Source organism: Camelus dromedarius, chromosome 21, assembly GCF_036321535.1.
Source record: "Camelus dromedarius isolate mCamDro1 chromosome 21, mCamDro1.pat, whole genome shotgun sequence".
Lineage (NCBI taxonomy): Eukaryota > Metazoa > Chordata > Mammalia > Artiodactyla > Camelidae > Camelus > Camelus dromedarius.
In genome coordinates, this window is record NC_087456.1 from 35,504,883 (window position 1) to 35,528,316 (window position 23,434).

Below are 23,434 nucleotides of genomic sequence, written 5' to 3' on the forward strand. Positions count from 1 at the left end.
TGTGTGACAGTCCCTTCCATCTGGGGTCCCGCCGCTTCCCCGCGGAGGATTCACGCCTTGTTACCACGCGTGTCTGGGTATTTGTCAGCTGCTTCATGAATTATCAGTTCAGTTAAAGACTCCAAGATGGGACATTTTCTTTCACCTTAAAGCTATCTTTTACAATTTTATTGACTTTATATTCTACTTTTATTTTTATTTTTTATGAAATTCGGATGAGAAGGTCTGTCCTCCTCCTGACCTTCCTGTGTGGCGACTCCGCCATCACCATCCTTCGATGTCTTCTTCCCTTTGTCCCGCACGGGTATTGAACTGGAAAGTCTGGAAGGAAAGCCTGAGTACGTGAACCAGCACGTCTCCGTCTCTCTGTCTTCTGTGTGTGTCTGTCTGTCTCTCCTCCTCTCTGCTCTTCTCCCTGAAGACTTCTCTGCCTGCACCACGCATATCCCCTGGGGTGACCTCCCCGCTGGCCTTTCCAGCCCATGTGCTCCAAGGTATAAGCCACCCTCTTCAAAATGAGCAGGGGCAGCAGTAACAGAGGTGATGTTCTGTCTCCATCCGTTTTACTTTGTGTTTTATCTCAGGACCTGAGGAGGGAGGAAGGGGGCAGTGAATTGGGGACCCCAGCTATCCAGGGCGTCAGTGCTTCAAACAAATCCTGTCTTCCACATGGAAACGAGGTGTTACTAACACGTATCTGCCCACACTTCATACTATTGTTATGAAACCCCACTTCTTTTTAATGGTGACTCAGACCCATGTGTGTAGCAAGGCCCAACTGGACACGCTCTCATCTCCCTCTTTAAACAACATAAACCAGTGCTCTCAGTCGCGCTGATGCCTCATTTTCTCTGAGCCCAAATGACCAGCTGTATTTAAATGAGGGTAATAGGTCCAGTGAACGCAGTAAGGCTTTTGATGGCGAGCATATGTATCACACCTCCCCTTGCTCTGTCAGGAGATGTAAGTTTGACCAAAACCAAAGCAGACGGTGTGACGATCGTCCTCTTCGCACGTGTCACACAGACCATGCCGTTGTGCAGAGCTGACTTGCGCCGCCCTTGCAACTCTTTGAGATTCCTCGTTCCTTTTAGACACACGCGGAGCTGAGACCGAGGCTGGTGACTGTGCTGTCCCTGACCTATGACTTCTGTCTCTGGGGTGTTCCCGCGTATTCAGAGACAGGCAGCCTCTCCGATGAGAAAACCCAGAGCAAAACAAGAGTCTCCCTTCTCGCTTCCCTTCTCAGCAACGGGAGCCTCTGCACGAGCCCGGCCCCGGAACGTCTAACTGGAAGAGCTGTAGCAAGTCAGTCAAAACTCCCGAAGCTGGCTGCGCTGGGGGCCAAATGAGGCAGCAGTGAGCGAGAGGGTGGTATCTGCACAGAGGGGCTCATTACAGGGGAGCGGGGGGACACTCCTGGGGGAGCCCCGGGGAGCTGTTGTCAGAGCCGCTGGGAAGCCCTTCCCACAAAAATGAGAGGAGAGCGTGGAACCCAGGGGCTGCCTCTCGCGACCCTTGAAATTGCTTCAGGGGCGGCCCTGCCCGCGCGCCGGGTCTCCGCTCCTGGACGTCGCACCAGCATGGCCCCGATGCCCGGGCCGGAGGACCCATGGCCTCTCTGCCTCTTCACAGCGTGTCCCCCCATGAGCTTCTTTATGAAGCAGTTTCATCGGTGCTCTCTTGGAGATGATCCTGGCTTCGCACCGTTTTAGCGGTTTTGTTTGGCACACAGCCCCCAGGGACCGGGCCCGGAATGAATGGAAACTCCCGGCGTGGCTGTGGCGATCCCTGGGAGGTGTGGCTCTGTCTCCCGGCTCCGACAGCCTTAAGGTTAACTGTGGGTGCATCAGAGTCAAAGCAAGCCCCTTCCCGTGTGCGCTGTGCACAGAAGGGAGCAGAGGAGTAATGAGGATGGTATCGAAGAATGGGCTGGAACTAAGACGAGGCTTCCACAGGAGGAGAAGGCGTCTGAGGACACAGACCCATGGTTCAAGGCGACAAGTGGCAGGAACTCACCGGTCAGCTGGACCAACGGCTCTGAAGTCAGTATCCCCATGAACTATTATTGCCATGAGACTTCAAGTCACTCCAGAAGCAGCAGTCTGTTGAGAGTGTCCTGTCTGTCTGTCCAGCTCCACAGGCATCACGCCATCTGTCAGTGCCTCTGCTCTGAAATGACTGACACCATTACTTTCTCAGTCCTCAGTTCTGCTGGAAAGATGATACGGTATGGTGCATTCAAGCCACAAGACTAGGCCAGCTGGAATCCTGAAGATTCCTGAGGTCATCCCAGACGGGACCGAGGCGGCCCAGAGCACGTGCTCAGTGCTTATGCTAAGTGTGCGCGGTGCCACCTACCCTCTCAATGACATCACTGCTCTGACGAACACTGAGAATGACATGAAAGGATTTTTAAGATCCCAGGTGTTACTTGAAACGTGTCTGAGTTCTTCCAAACGCCCGTAGCTTTATTGAAACAAACGTTCTGCAGCAGAAGCTAGGAGTTTGGTCACACAGGAAATATTCCTGCTTGGTGTTTCTTTGCTTTCAAGCCGTGGGCACGCTCGAGCAATCAAGGAGAACGTGGCTCTAGGCACAATGAAGAATGACTGGACAGCACTGTTTAATACCCTCTCAAAGCAAGCGGTAATTACCTGATTTTAAAAATCCTTCAAATTACATGAAATGAGAAACATTAATAAGAGATCTATTTTTTTTTCTGAAAATGAACTGATGCATTTGATTAACCCTTGGATTCTCATTTTCAAATGTTTCAAATGAATCAAAGAATAGACTTTATCCCCAAATTATATTGAATACAACCCAGTGTTTACTTTTATAATTCTGGGAGTTTAGAATATTTACTCCTCTGGTCTTCACTATGAAGTTCAATTATCTATAAAAATTATTGAATAGGACAATTTTTAAAGTGAGATTTCTGCTCATTTTGGATTGTGCGTACTTAGAAGGTTGTTATCTTCAAATTCAAGATTTTTACAATAAAATTGCCTGCTATTCTAAAGATTTTTTTTAACTTCATTCTACATTTTAAATAAAATAAAAGTTAATTACCTTGAGTGTTTTCTTTTATTTTGAATCAACTGGATTATGAACACCTCGAGGGTGGAGCATAAGTTCTTCTCATGTTTCCAACCTTTATCTTTTCACCTTGACCATAATCTATCAAATTTGGTCAGCATTTCTTTTGCATTCTAGTCCTCGGGGACACCATGTTGGTTTAACTTTACTTTTTATGTATGTGGTAACATGAATGTTTCGCTGAATGATTCAGAAATCACTTAAGAATATGAAGGTTGGAGAGACAACTGGATGTAAATTACAGACAAGCATTCAAACATAAAACTTTATAGCAAAAGTTTCTTTAATGGCTCTTGCAATAACTATTTAATAACATCTGAAAGACAGATTAGAGCATCTGTTGTTCAGGGATAAATAATGGAACTTCGTCAGGATAGCCAACATGACTTTACAGACAACTTCAAATTTATGGTAGAATTTCTCAGAATTTAGAACAATGCTGAAGACAGGAAATAGCTTCCAGGCCCTTGCTTTTGTGTTGCTCTTGACCTTCAGCAAAGTTTACTGTAGTAGGCGCAAACTGCACACAGACACAGTGGACTGACTAGCGCCTTAAAACAGTGTATACCTTCGAAGATATTTTCAAGTAAATGAAAAGTATATATAATAGGAATTCTTTCAGATGTAACATACAATAAAAACTACTGCTGTTGGTGGAATGAATGGATTTCTGTAGTGAGTTTCACCATCCAACATGAAATCAAGAAATTTTTTTTTTTTAGCGAGCTGAGAACTAACAGAATTTTCAGGCAATGACTTACATTTCTTCTCCAAGAGAGAAGATGATCTGAGTCAGAGTTTCACATCTAGAAACATCCAGTTGATTAATGATTAAAGAATCACGAGAGAGAAGGTCTCATGAGGCCAGCCGAGCCTCCCACCACGCCAGGGTTTGGCTGTTTACAGAAATGTCAGAAATGTCAGGAAAACATTTGAGAGGTGTGAGATCGTAGGATGTCTAAGTACACACTTTAAATCCTTGACAGAGCCCATTAACTCTGATCCAAAACTGAGACTTTGCACAGATTTTCATTCTTAAACCATGAGAACATGAACTAGGTTGATGTCCAGTGTCTTCCCCGGAACTAACACTCAGTAAACATTTTAGGTCGATTATGCAATGGGCGCATCATAACAATTTGATAGCATTGTCCTTGGATGTTTTTCATCCTTTTGTAAAGACCGTTGGTGTCTACATCCATTTGGATGGAGGTCATCATAGGCTGGACTTCTGTGCTACTGTAAACTGCTACAGCCAAGCTCGGTGTATTACTAAAATGCTATGAGATTAATCTTTCAATTTGCAAACATTACTCGCATACATTTTTTGAGGCATTACTTCTATTAAGATGGAATAGCAGGATATACTATATTGATTAGGTAAAGGAGATAAAAAACAGGAAACTGGGGAACCATAGGGAAATATGGCTGCGAACAAACATTTCACAAAACAAATAGAATTGGTGGTGGCAACGAAGGTTGTCTTCCCCATATTGATCAGACTCTGTTACAGTGATGTTCCAGAGAGTTCAGTTCAGGAATTTTAAATAAATCAGTGAAATAAACGGGCTTTTCCATGGTCTTATCGCCACTGTCCTTGTAACAGAACTCACTGGAGAGATCTGACCTGCACCTTCGAGAACTGACGCCCAGGATGACGTGAGACCAGGCCAGCATTCCTTCTAGAACTAATGCCTTCTTGCATTTGTGAAATGCTCTGTTACGTGGGTGTTTTCCCCAATGCCTATTATGTCATATTTTAGGACGATAAGGGAAAAAGGGCCAGGAAGAAAAGCACAGAGCCTGACCTGTGGGTTCAGGGCTGGCCCTGCCCCGCAGGCACTGCGTCATCTTGGACGTAGTCAGCCTGTGTTCTCATTTCCAAAACGCGGACAGTAACAGGGCGTGCAGCATAGAAATGCTGACGGGAATTAGTCGCAGGGCGCAGGCACTATGATACGCTGGTAGTAAGCACTTAATAAACACCCCGGGTACTGGGAGATGTGCAGGGTGTGCCCTGGGCTGTGTACGGATGAGAAAATCGAACAACAGAGAGATAAGTGCTTCTGTTAGAAGTCTGATGTTTCTCACTGAAACAAATGCACTCAGCTTTATCTCCAGGAGGACTTTTATCAAAACGAATATTATTGACCAAATGGAGCTGCTGTGCTTTCATCTCTGTGTGTTTTCCTTTATCCAGTCATTTTTAAAGAGACACCTGAGAAATCGAGAGAATTCTTTTCTATCAGTCCGGATAATTCGCTCCATGCATTCGGAGTCCTTTCTTCTCTTTTCAGGCCTCAGGATCTTTGTCCGCAGGTTATTTCTAAGGCCTTTTCTAGTTTAAAATACACTATTTCACAAACTACATAATCAAACTCTTGAACTCTGACATTTGACTCTAATAAATAAATACCTTAAATTAAAAGAAAAGGGATCCATATTTTGATTATAAAATTGTTCCTACGTTTATTCTAGGCACACTGTCGAGGTGCTCATATTCCTTAGGTCAGTTCTACCTTCGGTTTAACATCCTATTTCAAAAAAGTTACAACGGAAATTCAGATGCATAAATGCAACTTAATGTTGACAGCAGTTAACGAAATTAAAGTTTTCCCTACCAAGCCCAAATGTGATCATTAGTAACTTGTTGTGTACGAATGTGTGCGTATGGTATATCCTATCACAGCTTCGCATAACGACAAACAACATCCAAACCTAATAAATATTTCTAGAATTTTACGTGATTTTCATTAAATACCTAATTTCACATTTGCGGTTCAAAAACTACTTTCTAGATTTAGTATGATCTGCTGTTACATCTTTTATTTTTCTCCTTCATTTCTTCCTTTCTAAAATTTAGGCTTATAGGACTACTTGAATAAGCTGATTTTTTTTTTTAAGAAGAAGGAGGAAGAAAATCAGACATTTCTGCGATTTCATATCATGGCTAGTTTGATGACTATGGACGCTTGATTTTTGCACGTCGTGGATATCTGCAAAAGCGATTTTATTTGGATCTAGTCTGTGTTTATACACTATTCTAGGGGCAGAGATAATTGTGGTGGACAAATACGTTTAAAAACTCAGTTTCTATTTGCTTTGTGAGCTGATCTGAGTCGCTGTTGCTTACAATTTCCTAAAAGAATAAGGTAACTCTTTTGTATAGACTTCAGTAGAAGAGAACCCTCAGTGTAGCTATAACTCTTTACATTTCAAGTGAGCTTTTAAATTCATTTTACGTTTATTATTTAGCTCGCCTGGTGTGACAGTTTCCTCCACGGACTCTCACGACTCACACTACACTCTTTTTTATTCTCATGGTACATTCTTGATTCTTCGATTATTGTTAATATCCCTGATTCTGACATTTGAAACTTTAAGTCCAATTTCTTTTTTTTTAAATTGAAGTATAGTTGATTTACAAAGTGTGTTTCAGGTGTACAGTAAAGCAATTCAATCATACATACACATACTTATATATCTTATTTTTCAGATTCTTTTACATTACAGGTTATTACAAGATATTGAATATAGTTCCTGTGCTGTACAGCAGGTCCTTGTTGTTTATCTGTTTTGTTTATGGTAGTTAGACCTGCAGATCCCAAACTCCTAACTTATTCCTCTCCCTCCGTCCCCTTTGGTAACCGCAGTTTATTTTCGATGTCTGTGAGTCTATTTCTGGTTTGTAAATAAAATTTGTATCTTTTTTTAGATTCCACAGATAAGTGATATCCTGTGATGTTTGTCTTTCAGTGTTTGACTTACTTCACTTAGTATGACAATCAATTCTTTACGTTCATCCCTGTGGAAGTTCATATACATACACCACGGTTATAAATTAGTTTAAACCTAGAGCATAGCCAGAATTAGCATGAGACTTTATAACTTACCTAAATTGTTCATAAACAAGGAACCTGAGTCTGTTTGCTAAAATTCAGGATGAAAATGATGGCAAAGTTCCTCAACAGTCTCTCAATGGTCAAAACTCCTCTATCATTAAAACAGTGGCAGTGCTAACATGAGATGCAGTAACTGGGGGGGTGCCTTGAGGGTGTCTGTTTTGTAACTCTTAGTGTTAACGACTCAATCAGCATTTGGAAAACCCCGGGAGTCACAGCCTATGATTGCAGTACTAACAGCTAAGATCTATCCCGCAGCAAATCCCTTCTTCTGTTGTGCAACCCAGTGGTTCCAGATTTTTGCAGAGCTTGCAAAAAATATGCCATTCAAAAAGGATCTTTACAAAGTGATCATGTTGTTCCCTGACCTTTCTTGGCTTGTCAGTAAAATGCAAGGTCAGAATCATCCCAGAGCGCCCTAAGCTGTGCAGTTTTACATATGGCACTCCATGCAGGAGGCCAGCAGACTCAGATGGCGAATGCCCTTCAGAAGGCACATACAGGCATCAAAGTGTGACCACAGAGGGATTTAAAAAGTGAAAATTAAATACTTAAAAGGAATAGTCTTGAGTAAGCGTGACTACATTTTCCAAAGGATGGACCGCTTGGCACATGTATAACCCACTGAGATCATTCCGAGAGCTCAGCTTTCATCAGTTTCAGACTCTCGATCTCAGTGAATCATGCAGATGTATGTCCCAGGACCTTGGAGATCCACTGGCCCTAATTCCCCAGACTACTGACAGGGAAATCGAGGTCCAGAAAGAGCCAATCAGATATTCAGTAACACACCTTCCTACTCCTCACCCAGTGCTCTTATTTGCTGTGTGGCTATAATGAGCAACACGTAAGAATACTGAAAGGTAGTTAATGAACTGACCAGAGTTTGGGAGAAAGAAGAGCAAAAATGACCCCAGTGCGCAGCACTGACTGTGAAGTGATCTGGGGGAGAAGAACACTGGTAGCTTAAAGGCCAGTGAGGCTGACAGGGGGCTGAGCAAAAGAGAAAGAAAGAGCTGAATAAATGCTTAGCCAACAGGTTGGCAGCTCTTTCTGCCTTATTGTAAGAGAGGAGCCTTGAACGATCAGCTTTCCACACTCTTGAATTCGTTTTCTAGTAAAAATGTGTGGTGTCTTTGAATCAAGGATTTGGCATACTAACTTGCAGAAGAAATACATTTTAAATGCACGGTACAGCAATATATTCTTTTAAGAAATGGTGCCGTCAGAACCACTGTGTTGTTTTCTTAAGCACCTAAATGACCTGGAATGATGTTTATTCATGGTGATGACGTATTATCACAATCTACTCTGGTTTGAACCTAAAAAAAGAAAGAAGAAAAAAAGATGGAGTCTTGCATACTTGTCTGCCCTTGTCTTTAGACTACGTTAACCTCAATACTGCCTGGAGTAAACATTACCAGCGGTTACCAGCTGTCCAATCTGGAAGGAACACGTGGTTCATAGATGCAAGCTGAGCACTGTTTGGTGGGGAGCGGTCTTCAGTACCTAACGCAGGTGTTTCGCAGCATCTTTTCCCTTTAGGCATTCAGACCTTGACCTGAGTCTTAAATTGACTGTAGGTATCTCTTGATATTTCGTTGCCTAAAGAATTAGTAAGGAAATGACGGAGGAGAATGCATGTAGGCTCACCTAGGTGCACCTCTGAAGTTCTGTCTCTGCAGGTGACGTTAGGACAACACGGGACCCTAAAGGTGCCGGCGGAGGTGGCTGCCCTGCCGCCCTCAGAGACACTTCTGAGCGTGACGCGGGTGCTAAGGCGATGCGCCACCGCACAGGTCATGCAAATCCACAGGAAGACTGTTCAAACAAGGATCTCAGTTTCAGTACACTTTTTCAGAAATGCTTTTGTTTCTTTTTAAAGGGAAATCTGCCTCCAGAAGAAAAGGCAAAAAACACCCCAACGTCAGTGCTCGCTTCTTTAACTATGACATTGCTCACACTTCCTCAGCGGATCAAAGCAGAGGTAACTCTGGTGGCTCCTTAGAATAACCTAAAGCAAACACCCTTAGAAGATGCTACGAGAGTATAAAATATGAAAATTAACCCTGCACGAAGCTACCTGTAACACATGTTCCTTTATGAAAATAATAAAATGAGAGCAATGGAGATAATATTGAAGTATTAAGCTTTAACCCTGTCGCCAATCCCTTATGTAACATGAAACGGTTAACATTTAAATGACTCAATTCTAAAAATTTGAATTAAAAGGATGTAGGAGGCATATTTTCTCCCCAATTTCTGCAATCAAGCAAGTTTGCTGAGGCAAGGCGATGAAATGTCTTCACTCAATTTTTAGGTTGAATCAGCATTATGGTTTTTAAACCAAAAAAGAAAAAAAAAGTAAATACTGTTTCCAATGAAGATGTTTGTTGGAAAAATTTCCAATAATTTGAATGTAAATTTAGAAACAGTGAATTTAGGAGCTTCATTATTGACACCTTGTACATTTTCTGGTTTTGTTTTTCATACCTAAGTAGGTGATGAAAGTATAAAAATGGAGATGTGAAAAATGACCTAGTAAGTAAAAGATAATGATGATTTCCACAGCCAGAGGGTCATCAGGAAATGGGGAAAGAATTGGAGTCTTCAACTGTATATATTTATTTTTTTAATGGCTTGGAATAAATAGAGAAAAATGATAAATCTTGGTGGTAGAAAGATGAGGATGTATATTAGATTGATTTTGCTTTTCTATGTAGTCTGAAATACTTCTAAACATGACATTTTTCTACTTTTTAAATTCTAGCTAAAACAGACATGTTTATATATGACTTCTAGTGAAAATTTGAAACTTTTGTTTTCTTCATATGTTAGAGATTTCATTCTCTTCAGACTTCAAAATTTATGTTTAAAATAAGTAAATTTATGTAATTTAGAGAATTAGCTGCTAAACAAAACATTCAGCAGAAAGATCAAATAAAATCCCAAATCTTCTAAATGTTTTCTGATACCTGAATAGCTTTATTTTCTCCTTTTATGTTTGGATAGTTAATTCTTAGATGCTTTATGCAAGGTAACCTACATTTCAGAGGCCTAAACATGGCGACTTTATTCAAAATTTCAATGAATGAATATGCACACGTTGTTTTTCTCCTATATTTATCCAACGCTATGTAAATACAGAAACACACTTCATAGAATTGTTAGAATAAAAAAGTCTTACTATATTTCAGGATAAAATTCTCGGGAATTCTGTTTTCTTCTCTTGGTTAATGCAATTTTTAAAAGTAAAATCGATTCTTTTTAAAGAGACAAAAACAAAACCTAAACCTAGCAGCTTCGTGCGTTGCTGGGTGCCCACGTGAAAATTTAAAAGAAATCATTATATACGCTTTTTTCTGTGTTTACTTCAAAGAGAATTGGTTTAGACAGGAATCATAATTTCAAATATTCTTGCAAAACTTCATCAGAACAGCCCACGTACCAAGCAGGCTTAAATGTAAATTGCACTGGAGCTTTAGTTGCACCTCGATGAAAAGCTGCAGTCACTGTCTGCTGATCACAGAAGGAAGTGGATGTAAGTTTACAGACCTTCTTCGCTTTTCTGCACCGTGAGCATGCTAGCCACTGGATGATTTATGTTCTCAACATACTGCATTCATTCACAACTTGCAGTTTGCACTTGGTGTCCACTACGGGCAAGCACTTGCCATAGCGCTGCATCTGGACCAGGAGACGTGAGCAGGGCAGAGGTCAAGAGCAGAGGTCAAGACCAAGCCGGAACAGGCTGTGACGCCACAGACTCCAGCCTCCGGGAAAGGTCCAGACGACCCCTGAAGTGTCACTTCACGGCTCGGACTTTTTCCTCTTTTCAAGATACACAGTCCATAAACACAACCAGGTCACTAGCCGTTTATTCCTAGGTTTTTATTGTCTTCTTTTGCATCTTTTCCCTCCTTTTCAGAGCAATTTGAAAAATTAACCCTCTTCTGTCCTTAGACTCACCGAAGAATGAATCTCTCCATCGTCCCTGTTGTCAGCTTAAATCTTTAAGTCCTTTCAGGGCCAGAGATGCTTTGTCAAGTGGCTTATAACAACCAGGGCAGCGGCCAGAGCTTCATTCTCCCAATATGGGCGAATCATGTCTTGATAAGTGACTATTGGTAACAAGGCAAATCAATTTAGGGAATGTTTCCGAAGCAATAAGCTTAGCTCCTGAAAACCTTGGGTGGAATTTTTGTCTGGTTCTGGTTTCCCACCACAGAGAGGTTACATTTACGTCCAGGCTTCCAGATACTCCGTCTGGGCGATGAAAATGTCTCTAATCACCTATTCTGACATCTCCTCTTTGGGGATTATCTGGTACACCTCATAGGCTCACATTCTGACAAACGTCATCTCTTCTCATACTTGGGTTTTGTTTCTCTAGTTCAACCTTCCCTGAAAGAGAAGTGAGGCCCTTACAGTGAAAACAGTCACTTCCCTGTAGGAAACAAAGCCCCGCAAGCGTGGCGGGGAGGATAGAGATGCCCGGGCCGAGGGGACCCTTGCAGCCCGACCAGGGCACAGGCCACGTGCTGCGGGCGGGAGCCATCCAGTCACTGACTCGGTCCGCGAGCCTGCAGTGCTGGGGGATGCTCGAGAGTAGCCTCCGCCCCCACGCAGACCCTTCTAATGTCCTGTGTGCCTGGCTAGCCCTACTTCCTTCAGTTTAAAAATACACAGTTTTAAAAATCTACAGCTCTGAGATGAACCGAAGCTGCCAAATTGAGGGTGAGGCCAAGTCCTCCCTAAGCAGAAGGGCGTCTCGAGGGTTTGGATGTGTGCTTGAGTCTGGGGAAGGGGGCTTTAGAAGGAGCATAAAAATAGACGCAGAAGGTTCCCGGGAGACCCCAGGGAGGCCTGAGTTTCTCAAGGGTCTCTGTCTCTGAGGCCCCCCCACAGTCTTACGAGCAGGAAGGGGACAGAGTGAGAGGCAGGCATGTCACACAGCTTCGCACAGACACGCTTTCTCCCATGCTGTTCACCTGCTGCATCCAGGATGCACAGGCAGACGGGCAGAGGAGCAAACCTCAAGCAGGGCCCCGCGGAGGTAAAAATGCCCCGACGTGTTCAGGACGTGTGACTCTCTCTGAGTCTGCAGAGCCAGACCTGACTGTTTTTCAGAATAACATGGAAGAAGACAAAACGGGGAGAGCTAAGGCTTCTGTTTCTTATTTATTACACCTACCTGTTTTGAATATCTTAGCTTCACCCATTGCACATCACAACACCAATATCATTTAAAATAATTTCCCCAAGATTCCATTATCCATCACCTCCCACATCAAGGACTAGTTTCATTGCTAATGAAAATCCGTTATTTTTAAAAGCAAAACTAAGCTAAAAATTTGTGTCATTCAATACCTGGGACTCTTGTATTATACTTAGATTTTCTGTTTATATTTTGACTTCAGTTTCTAACTACATTTTATTCACTTAGGGTAGTGGAAAGAGAATTGGCTAAATCCTTCATATCTATTTTTTAATGGATTTTTATAATTTACCAATCACTGGGAAAATCACCAAATATGAAAGAGACATATTAATCAACACCTGTGCATAATGGCATGAGAGTGCTAATGTTCTGATAACACAAATTGACTCGTATATATGTGTATATATACATATATGCAGTACATATACATACATACATACATTTGACAATCTTGAAAATTTAATGACAAGATTCATAACAAATTGGCTTCATATGTTGATGCTTTAGAACATGCCTTCATGGTGGTGAATCCCATGACAATCACATTTCAGGTTTTGTACAATTTGGATGCAAAGAAATTCCAAGTGATCTTATCAGTCACAAGATGCATTTTTCGAACAATTCCACTAGTGTGGCTTTTGACAGGGCACCCTACTGCTGACAGCTAGTAGACTGGCTGGAGATAAAAGGTTTTACCTAAAGGAGAAGCGAGCAAAGGGTTCCAAACAGGGGCAGGGCTGCTGTGAGGCCAGAGGGTTCAATCACACCGACAGCTAATCAGAGCTTCTCTTCTCTCTAGTCTGTATCTTCCAAAACGCGTCCCCCTTTGGTACCTGTTTCTTTCCATCGTTATTAGTCAAAACAATCAGCATTGGTATCAGAATGAAACCTGTTTCCCTCTAACATTTTTACCATCCTAAAATTAAATTTTTAACAAAGAGGACATCTTTGACTCTTTGCTGTCATAAACTAGGAAGAAAATTATTTGAGTTAAGAACTTGTCGAAAAGAAAAAAAAACTGAGAACTTAAATGCCCACTTTTATAGCATGTGTGATCAGCTGAGACACACCAACTATGCAGAGCATCTTCAGTGTTTGGTGCCTTTTCCTAATCCAAGTCCAGTGAAATGTCCAGAAAAATAGTTTTCTTAAGATAATCGCTCTATGCATAATGAAGCAAGAATTTTAGGTAGTTGGTGTTCTCATGGTAAATTTAAAAGTATATATATATATATATATATGTTTGTATGTATCTATTCCCATAGTTACGATTTATTCACGTGGCAAGGAAAACACATTTAGCACCATCATTCTTTCATCTTAATTCAACCATTATGCCAGTATTTCAGTGCATTATTTTTTTAACCAATAAATGGCTTACCAGCTAGCTGAGTGACTCTGGAAGTGCATGATAACTTTTTAAAATAAAATGACTTGTGATAAAATGGCAGGAGTAGCCAACTTGAGGAATGTGCTCTGAGGATTGATCTTGCAGCTATATTAATGTTAGTAAAAATTGTATATTTGCGATTCGTTTAGACTGGCGAGTAAGGGGAAAACACAGAGACAAAACCGAGGCCGTGAGGCTCACAATGCCTCCACTGACTTCCCCACCGGCCCTTCCTCTGCACGTGGTCAATTAGAATTGAAAATCCTGTGCTGATTTCATTTGCTGGAATTTTTAAGCAGGTCAGGAAGAAAGATGTTATTGAAAGGAAAAGTCTCATCTAAATAAGAAAGGAGATCAGGGCCATCTGGTCTTAGCTATACGGATAAAAAGTTATTTCAGCTGAACTGCAAGCTCGATGTTTAAAAAGATGTGCCAGAAATCCACCCCAAATCTGTTTCTGGGAAAATATCCCCAATGTTTCTTTTTCAGCCTCCAAACATGCGACACACAGTTCATTTCCTATCTGTGATTCATGCATCCATCTGACCCCAGCGGCTCCCTGGGCGTCCCTGAGTGTTAGGCAGCGGGACATTCGGTCACCCTTCCAACACGTCTCCCTCACGGGGCATCACCAGGACCGTGGACCTTTTGAAAATTGTGAAAATGATCGTTTTCCACTCCAGTGGATCTTGAGTGCAGTCTGCATGTGGGTTTGGAAGGATAAAATGTGAGGCACGAAGCAACCAAACCAGTTTCCCTTCTTCCATCCTCGGGACTCGAGGTGCCAGGGCATTCTCCGTGCAGTGCCCGGGCATCTGCTCAAAATAGTTCCAAACCCTATGCCTAAAGGCTAAGTTTGGGGAAAAAAAAAAAACTCTCTTCCCATCAAGAGAAATTATGAATGTGAGTCTACTTTTAGAAATCATCTTCGTAATGGTAAGAAACAGAGAAGATTCAAAAAAAATATTTTGTGCTGTTTGCCAAATTAGAGTCATATGTTATGATGTAATTAAAATGTTTTTGATAGGAGGCTATTTGCAACAATTACATCAACAGTACATTAATTTAGCCACGATCTGAGCAGACCCCTCTGCTAGCGTGGACATGGGCAGCTGGCATCCCAGCCCAAATGTCATTATATTAAAGTGTTAGTGTTCTAGCTCGAGAGCGTTTTTAAAACTCTGGTTCTAATACAATACTGACAGCAATTTTTGGTCACAATCCTGTGTTCAAATACATGACTTATGTATACTAAATGTGCTACATGCATGTACAAAAACACAGGATTACACTGCCAACACATGCTAAGCAAGAGACTGGTTTTAACTAAAGTCTTCAGATAAACAGCTGAATTCAGTCTCTTCTAACACAGGAAACACAAGAATCTTGATAAGATTCCCTGACATAAGGTACCATTGGTTGCTTTTGTGTATTTACTATGTTTGTTCTGCCATTTCAAATAAATCATTACTGCTGTGTAAGAAGAATAAACTGCACTGTAGCAAATTGTCCTCTCTCTGTTACGCTCTGAAAAAGCATTTGTTCTTGAGCTGGCGTTACGTAGTTCAACTATTTCAATCAAGTCCATTATCTTTTCTTTGAAAGATGCCTTTTTAGTAACCTGTATCCCCAGTGGGCAAGGTCATGTTTTGTTTTTAGAAAGTAGGTGAAATTTAAGTCCAACTATTTGCTCATTTTTTTAATCTCTGATAAAACAATTATATAATTCATCCTCAGGCAAGACCTCTGCTATATTTGGGAAGAACTGTTTATGTAAAATTACAGCGTCAGGCCTAAGAATTTCTCAGAAAAGTCATTTATCAGTGCGCCTGGAGTCTTACCCCATAGAATGTCACCTAACTTGTGCAGCTTGCTTTTTCTAAGTACAAAATGTTTTCATTCTTTAAGCTGTATATTTTTCTCAGTAGTAGTAGTAACATGAAAGCCAAAAAAAAAAGCTCTTTTTCACTTGTTTTAAAACCACCACACAATACACCAGCAAAATTAATCTCAGTGATTTGTGTGTTGGCGTGTAAATTGTGTTGCTCATATACACATGATTCGCAAATCCTTTCAAAATTAATCCTTTTTAAAATACACAAGAAAGAAGTATTAAGAGCAAATTCCAAAATTAAGAAAATAATGTGTCAAACACTAGACAGATAAGAACTGGTACGTATATCCCATCTTTCTGCATTAATGGAAATTAATTTAAACTATACAGCGAAACTCGGTAATTAAGGGATGCCGTGTATACACAGTTGTTCTATGTTTATGCCTCCGATGTGGCAATGTGTTTTGTCAAAATTACTGAACTTGGTTCTGTTTCAGCTAAGTAAAACAAAACCATGTACTTAAATATCCACGTCACTAAAAATCTGAAGACTTGTTTGGTGCATGCCTGTTCCGCCTAAGACCCACAAAATAGACTTGGAAATACATACAAACGCTGTACCAGCCCACAAAATTTTAATCCAACTTTCATTCACCCCAAAGCACATGAAATGAGCATCACTTCTGAATCATTTGTCTCTGTTTTTCCTTATGCAATGCGTAACTAGTAAAAATGATTTAATAGGTTACAAATATTTGAGTGGCAAATAACAGTCACCAAGTCAGAACAAATTATCAGTACTGTAGCATTTTTATCCAAATGATTTCAAAATGCCCACCATTTCTACATCCTATTTACATCACTGAAATTCAGCCACCTCTGAAACGTTCAGCCAGCACATTAATAAAGCTTCCTAGAACCAGGAAACTCCGCCTGACTGCATGTATCTTAATGAACATGGCCACACTGCCCCAGAACACGTCTTCAAGAGAAAGATGGTTACAAATAAAACAGTCCTTTCCTGTGGGGGTCGATTCACTCCACAAACATGTGAACTTCCTATGGACAGACACCCAGCAGACACTGGCGATTAGGTGATTGAAAATACTGCCCACAAAGGCGAAATTTTATGGGTGATGACATCACCAGCAAACCTGGGTCTCTCTGTGATAGAGTGATATAATGTGTCTGGCTGAGTGTGTCTCCTGAGTGAGTGTGTGTGTTCGTGTGTGTATGAGAGAGACAGAGACAGAGAGGCTTAAGAAACAGCATGATCAGAAATGGCATAACCTTCTGCAAGGTTTGCAAGAATCTTGCCACAGACCTCTGACTTTTTCCAGCTTTCATACAGCTTCATTTCATTCAAAAATGCCTTTCCTGTGCAAGCAGATCCTGTTCGGTTTAGTTATCCCGCTCTGAATCCTAAAATACCCCAGTGAGTCTGTGGAGATGCGATTTCTCTACCAAATGAGGCATATGAATCTGTGTAATATGGTGCAGGAGACGCAGGGTCCCCCGGGGACTGGCGCTGGCACGGAGGAGACGACTTGGTTTTGAAGGCGGTGAAGGGGTTAAAAATCGAGGCTGTCTGGGGTAAGAGAAAGGGGATACTGTTGTCTTTAATCTTTCCGCAGTGTGTGTAAGACTTCCATCCCGGATCTGCACGGAGCAGGGGGACAGGCTGGGCGTACATGCGTGCAGGCTCCTTGATTGTGGAGGGGGGACCTGGCCGGGGTCCAGACAGCCTGGGGCTCTGTTGATCATTATGTGTAGCCTTCAGGTGTCTGGGCACACAGTGGGCGGTGGTGGGGGAGGTGTGGATAGCAGGAGAGCAGACAAAGAAAAAAATGGTGTATTTAAAAAAGATTATGTGAAAACGTGTGTCCAAGTCCTCTTTAAAAAAAAATATGAATCCTAAACCTCTTGGACTTTTATAATTAGAACACAAGCTCCAGACACACCCGTAATTAGTTATGTCTGGAGCCTTTGAATAAGTCCCTTCAACAATTGATGGAGTTGATATTTTCTTTCAAAAATCAGGAGGACGAGGCTTTCTCACAAACTCCCTTTTTTTTTTTTTTGCTGCTGGAGGCTTTGCTGTTCGAAATCTTCATCAGTGAAAAATCACATCGATGTGATTTACCTTTTCATTTCTTAGCAGACTCAGCTGATAACTTTTTAAGGATTTGGATGGTTCTAGAAGGGAAGGCATCATGAATTGCTGGTGTAAGAAGAAAGCGATGATCCAGGATCTCTCCCCCATTTGTTTCCAATTATTTTATAAATAATTAAAAAAAAAAAACCTGCTTGTATGTTGCTTCTGTTTGAAACTCCATCAAAAAAAAAAAAATCTCACCATGAATGTGACTTAGATTCTAACTATACCCTCTTGTGCTAGTAAAAAAATGGAAAAAAAAAATTACTTTATTCTCTAAGCATTCCTCTATAAAGAAGCTGCCGCATGTTTCCTCCCCACCCCCACATCCTCACTCCACCCTATTAGGAATTTCAAAAAAAAAAAATCTTTATAGATGGAAGGCTGGGTGCTGAGACGGAAGGCTGCCCCTCCCTCCTGTCTTTACAGTGGCCGCTTTCAGGAGCCTTCCCCTTCTGCCGGGACTTGCCTTCACATCTTGCGGACGAAAACATGAAAACCAGTTCAGTCCCTGGCATTGTTAGACCCTGGAAAGTGGTGGCTAAAAAATGAGTAAAAAGAAAGCCCTGGCTTGAAGCCATTGTTCAGGAGGTGAGAGCGTCTGCCCAGGTGTCAGGCCGCCTTTCGCCGCTCAGTGTACTGTCAGACGTCCGCAGGGTGGACGGCGCCCTCGGCAGTGGAGTCCGAAAAGTTTGTCTTTTATGTTCCCTGGGGACAGACCAGGTCTGCTCAGACGGAAAGAGCGCAGAAGAGCGAAGTAAGTACACACGCCCGTGCCTCCGGTGCTCCTTGCGAACAAAGCCGCCTCCTGCAGCAGGGCCCCGGGGGGCAGCCGCCCGCGGCCGCCCCCGGCGTGCCCGGCCCGTATTTTCCGCTCCCCCTGCTCCCCCTGACAGGCGTGCAACAACTGTCTGCGGGAGCGCTTCCTGCCGGCGGACCACCCCTCCGCACGCCCGCAGCAGGGCCCCTCCGCACGCCCGCGTCGTCCAGCGCCAGATGCTTCTGACATAAAACTGCTTTAATCGGCACCCTTGACGGAAAGAAACGCACACTTACCGTGTCCGGGCGGTCGTCGGGCCGGTGCCCGTCCCCGGGGCCGCAGCAGGGGCTCCGGCCAGCGCGTCCCGGCGCAGGTGCAGCGTCCCCCTGTGCACGCGGCGGGGGGGGGAGGGCAGGGCTTCCTGAAAGTCGCGCGGAGCTCCGGCGTCCGTGCCCAGACGTCCCTGCTCCTGTGAACTGTACTATCTGCAGTTCTGAATTGAACTAAATTGCAGCCCATGTGAAAGACGGGGCAGCCAGTCATGTGGGAGGCAGCGGCCGCCCCATTGGCCGCCGGCCGCAGCCAGGCATCCGGCCTCCTCCACCATTGGCGAGCCGTTGAAACTGAAAGCGTCTGGGTCCTCCTCTCCGGCTTATTTGTCCTTCATGTGTGGAAGAATGACTGTAGGGCTTTACAGTGACAGGATTAGTTAAGAGAGGGGCTGAAGTCATCCTTCACAGAGGCTGGTGGGAGGAGATGGGAAGCTCGGCTTTTTCAAGATTTTTTTTTTTTTTTTTTGCCCTTTTATCCCCTTGCCCCGCAGATTTGACTGTGATGTGCTTGTTTGCCTGTCAGGAAAACCGTGTGTGTGTGTGCGTGTGTGTGTGTGTTTCCCCCAGTTAACTCTGGAGGTGACAGAAAGTAAATTATCATCTCATTCCTCTGCTGGACTCAGTCATGTTTGGAAGCACAAAATCAATGTTTCTTAATGATGCATTTTCTGATTTAATTTTGATGTTTCAAGCAGCTCAGTGGCAGTTCTGAGCAGCTGGAGTAGCTCATTAGTGACACCCAGGAACAGAATTAACTTTTTTGAGGGGCTAAGGCATTTTGGAGACCCCAGAGGGAAAAAGTAACTGGGAAATATTCCAAGGCGACCTGTCTAAGAAGCTTTGGCTAAGCAGGGGTGATGGGGAGTACATGTTTTCCAGAACCATTCTTTAGTTTACCTCTTTGGATAATGCAAAGTGGCCGTAACACAGGCAGCCAGGAAGTATTTTTTTCAGTTATTCTAGCATTCTTTGACTCGCCCGATTCCTAACAATCTCCGGTGCATGTGTAGAGGCTTAGGGGGTCCGTTCCCTCAGGCGCCGTCACAGCCCGCATTCCCAGTGCGAAGGCGGTTAACGGTGGGGAAGCCGGGCTGTGACACGCAGTACCTCTCTGTCCGTTCTGCCAGACCCAGGGTCCGCAGACGTTTATAAAATAAGTGGTGGGACACCGAAGCCATGGTACTGCTTTGTGTTTTCTTGTGAACCTACTAAGAGCCAGTCCCTCTTGTTTAATGTCGTCGTTGTAACAGCTCAGTGTCAGCTTCATCGCTTTCCTTTTTCTGCGGCAAAAACAGATGCTTTACCACCGTGGCAGGGCTTGACGTCAGCCTGCATCTGCCTGCTCTCACGTCGACTTTCTCAGCTGGGGGTGCTGCCTCCCAGAACAGCAGTGGTCACCGTTCGTAGGTCCCTTCCTGCTGTGCCTCCCACCGTTTGTTCAGCTCCTACAGCTCCTGGTGAGCTGACTGTTCTGTCGCCCCCGCGTGGGCGCGGAGGGAATGAGGCCCGAAGCCAGTTTCATAAAGTCGGGAGTTGGTGGCACCTGGTTCAAACCAACTCTCCTCCAGTTTACACACCGTTGGAATTTCCAATATTCCAAGAAGCAGCATCGAATACCTTTACTGTTTTGCCTTTCCGGTGCGACATGTTTGACCATTTCACATTTACAGAGAACGTCCACTGTAGTCGTGCTGGTGGGTTTGGCTCAGACCCACCCCGTGCCACACAGGGACCCACCTGCGACTGTAACTCAGCCTCAGAGGAGCAGCTGTGGGGTCCTGTTTACCGCCTTCGGGCCCCTCGAGAGACCTTGCATGAGTCTTGCCACAATCGAAGCTTCCACGTTTACTGAAGAAACAGACTCTCCCCGCCCATCAGTCTGGGCCCTGAGGTGTCCTACGGCTGGTTCAGAGCCCGGAACACACCAAATTGCACGATAAGACAAATCTGGAGCCTTTCCAAAACAGTGTCAGAAGTTCCACTGCAGCCAGGGCACTCTCCAGAGCCCTCCTGGCGTTTCCTGAATGTGACCCCCAACACCCCCAATCACACAAATTAAGGGAAACTTCCATTCACGTTGCCTACGCTCGTGGGGTCTGTCTGTGGACTGGGGGCCGTGACTCAAGGAAGCGCGCCAGCATCCTCACCTGCGCACTCGAAAGCGTACGCTGTTGCCTCCCCAAGTACCGTGTGGCTGTGGTAGACGGCACGGGTGGACGGGGGGAATTAGAAGATAATCTTCGGTTTCTTTTTTTGAACTTTTTTCCCTTTCACTGAGTGCTACTTCATTTCCCCTAAACTGTCATCACCACCTGCTGTCCAGACTTCTCCCAGTCTGCCTTCTCCTAGAGCACCCATGTGACCCTTCTATGTTATCCTATTTTCATTAAGTTTCTCGGCTACGTTGACAATAGAGGGACTGGGCCGTGTCTCACTTCTTCTTAAATCCCTCAGCGAGCCTGTCACAGAAGGGTAAATATGTACTCCCTGCCTCTTTTTTTTGTCTTGCAGTGATCTGTTCCCCAGTTAAGTCATCAGATCAGAAATAAATCCGGTAAGATGATGCTAACGTGTTCAAAATAACATTTTGAGATAAAGTCTAAGTAAGTGAGTCAGACCCTGGAGGACACAGAGGGAGACCATTCTGAGGTCACAGGCTCGTCCCAGGACTGGTCCCGATTAATCACGTAGGACACCTACACTGAGTACACTGAAGTTCCCAGTGTTGGCGCTCGTTTACTTAACTCCTCTTGGCTGCCATCTATCAACTTCTTCTGTCCTCCTCATTCACGGGGGACCGGGCCTCAGGCTCTCAGATTTCCTCTTTATCTCTGGTCCTGCCATCGCGCTAGTGTCGGTCGGTGTTCACAAGGGCAGTATATCCAACACTCTCGTCCCTTGGGTCACTGACCTCCGCAGCTCCGATGGCATCCACCTCCACTCCCCGGCAGCCCCACGCTCGTATCGCAGAGGTCAGGGCGGCGGACCACTGGAGTGGCAAAATGGACCCACACGCTCTCCAACTAGGATCTTCAGTTCTTCCAACACTGTCACAATACCTCCTCCTCCACATTTTTGATCTTTCCAATTCTTTGGCTCCTCCAATTTCTCCTTCTCTACCAACCCTTCTCATTTTTCACTCCCTTTCCACCCATACTTCCTTTCCAGCTAGCGTCCGTGTTTCATGACTTCGCACAGCATCTGGTCAATATCCCCAATTTTCTCGCCCTTTGTATATTAAAAAGGTCAATTTCTATTTTCAACTTACCGAGGGGAAATCTGTTGAAGAATGAACGTTATCAACACCAGAACTGGACCTTCTAAATTCCATATTATTAAACAAGCCCAGAAGATACACTGTATTATAAATCCTACAATGTCTCTAGGAAAACACACGTGCCAGTAGCAAGCACTTCTAGTTACACAGTGCTTGGCACCTCTCAGAGCTCTTTCAAACCCACCGCTATCCTTGATATTTACAATAACACAACAAGGAAGGCGGTGTGAGTGTTATTCCTTTATGGCGAAACTGAGATCCAGAAAAGTGTGTGATGGTGGAAACTCCTAAAGCAACGGAGGAACGGCACCATGTCTCACTCCAGCACCTACAAGTGTGACAACTGTGAAAACGTTCAAAGTTCAGTATCTCAGACATTCAAGTAAGCGACTGGACCACATTGAGACATCTATCAAGGCCTGAAACCTGTATCCTACAGGAGAGGGTCCAGAGATGTCCTGTGTCACACATTTATATATAAATTGCTTTCGTTACAAAATTAGCTCTTGGTAGTCATTTTGTTTATTTGTCAGGGGCGGTCTGAATCCTGGGTGGTAAAAATTGGGATGAGACAAAAATGAAAGGTATCTGAGCAGGACGTTTCTCCGGCATTCTGAATTTACAACTAGCAAACATGGGCTGTGTGGTCAGCTCTTAGGCATTTGGGCCAAACATACTAAAAAGGGTGCCTCGTTTTTTTTTTTTTTTTTTTGGACTCTAATAGACAAACCTTTTCATGAACTTAGATTTTTAGCTTTAAGTGACTCAGATACTTTTAATTTTTCTTGGTTTATTATCCTCTCTTGAGTGTGATGACTGCACTTCCTACAAGTATGTAAAAGTCAAACATTCAGACCTCCAGGATTTCCCAAATATGCACGTGGCTCATGTGGAACAAAGGCAAAATCTCACAATTGTGGTTTTTCCGTGTTTGTGTGGCTGTCTTGTCATCAAAGAGAAAAGGGAAGTAGATTGATCTACTGTTGTCTTACATGTCCCGATTTCCGATGCCTTAGCTAACGAGACGCAAGGCACCTTTCCTGCTTTCTTCCAATCACAGGGAGACAGCTACATAGACGGCACACAATCTATGAACAGAAACTCTAATTTTAGAATTAAATTCACCAAAACAAATTATTATTATAATCGCATCTCAGATTAAAATAACAAAATTATATTTATTTAAAAAGATAATTATTTTATTAGAGTTTTCGTTTCACATTTCACAGACTTTGAGTGTTTATATCTAGGTACCAAAGAGCATTAATGTTCATGTGAAGAGGGGAGGGTATAGCTCAGTGGTAGAGCACATGCTTAGCATGCATGAGATCCTGGGTTCAATCCCCAGTACCACCTCTAAAAATAAATAATAAAAACTAATTACCTTCCCCTGCAAAAATAAATTAATAATAATAATAATAATAATAATAATAATAATTTTCATGTGAAATATCCAGGACT

At 43.3% G+C, this 23,434-nt stretch overlaps 1 long non-coding RNA gene across 7 annotated transcripts in view; it reads right to left on the reverse strand.

Moving 5' to 3' along the window:
* Positions 1-18,854, reverse strand: part of LOC105090830 (uncharacterized) — a 68,000-nt gene extending 49,146 nt beyond the window's left edge. For all 7 annotated transcript variants that reach the window (XR_010377185.1, XR_010377183.1, XR_010377187.1 and 4 more), the window contains exon 1: positions 18,661-18,854. This is a non-coding gene — a long non-coding RNA (uncharacterized LOC105090830). The remainder of the gene's footprint in view (positions 1-18,660) is intronic.
* Between the last annotated feature and the right edge of the window lie 4,580 nt (positions 18,855-23,434).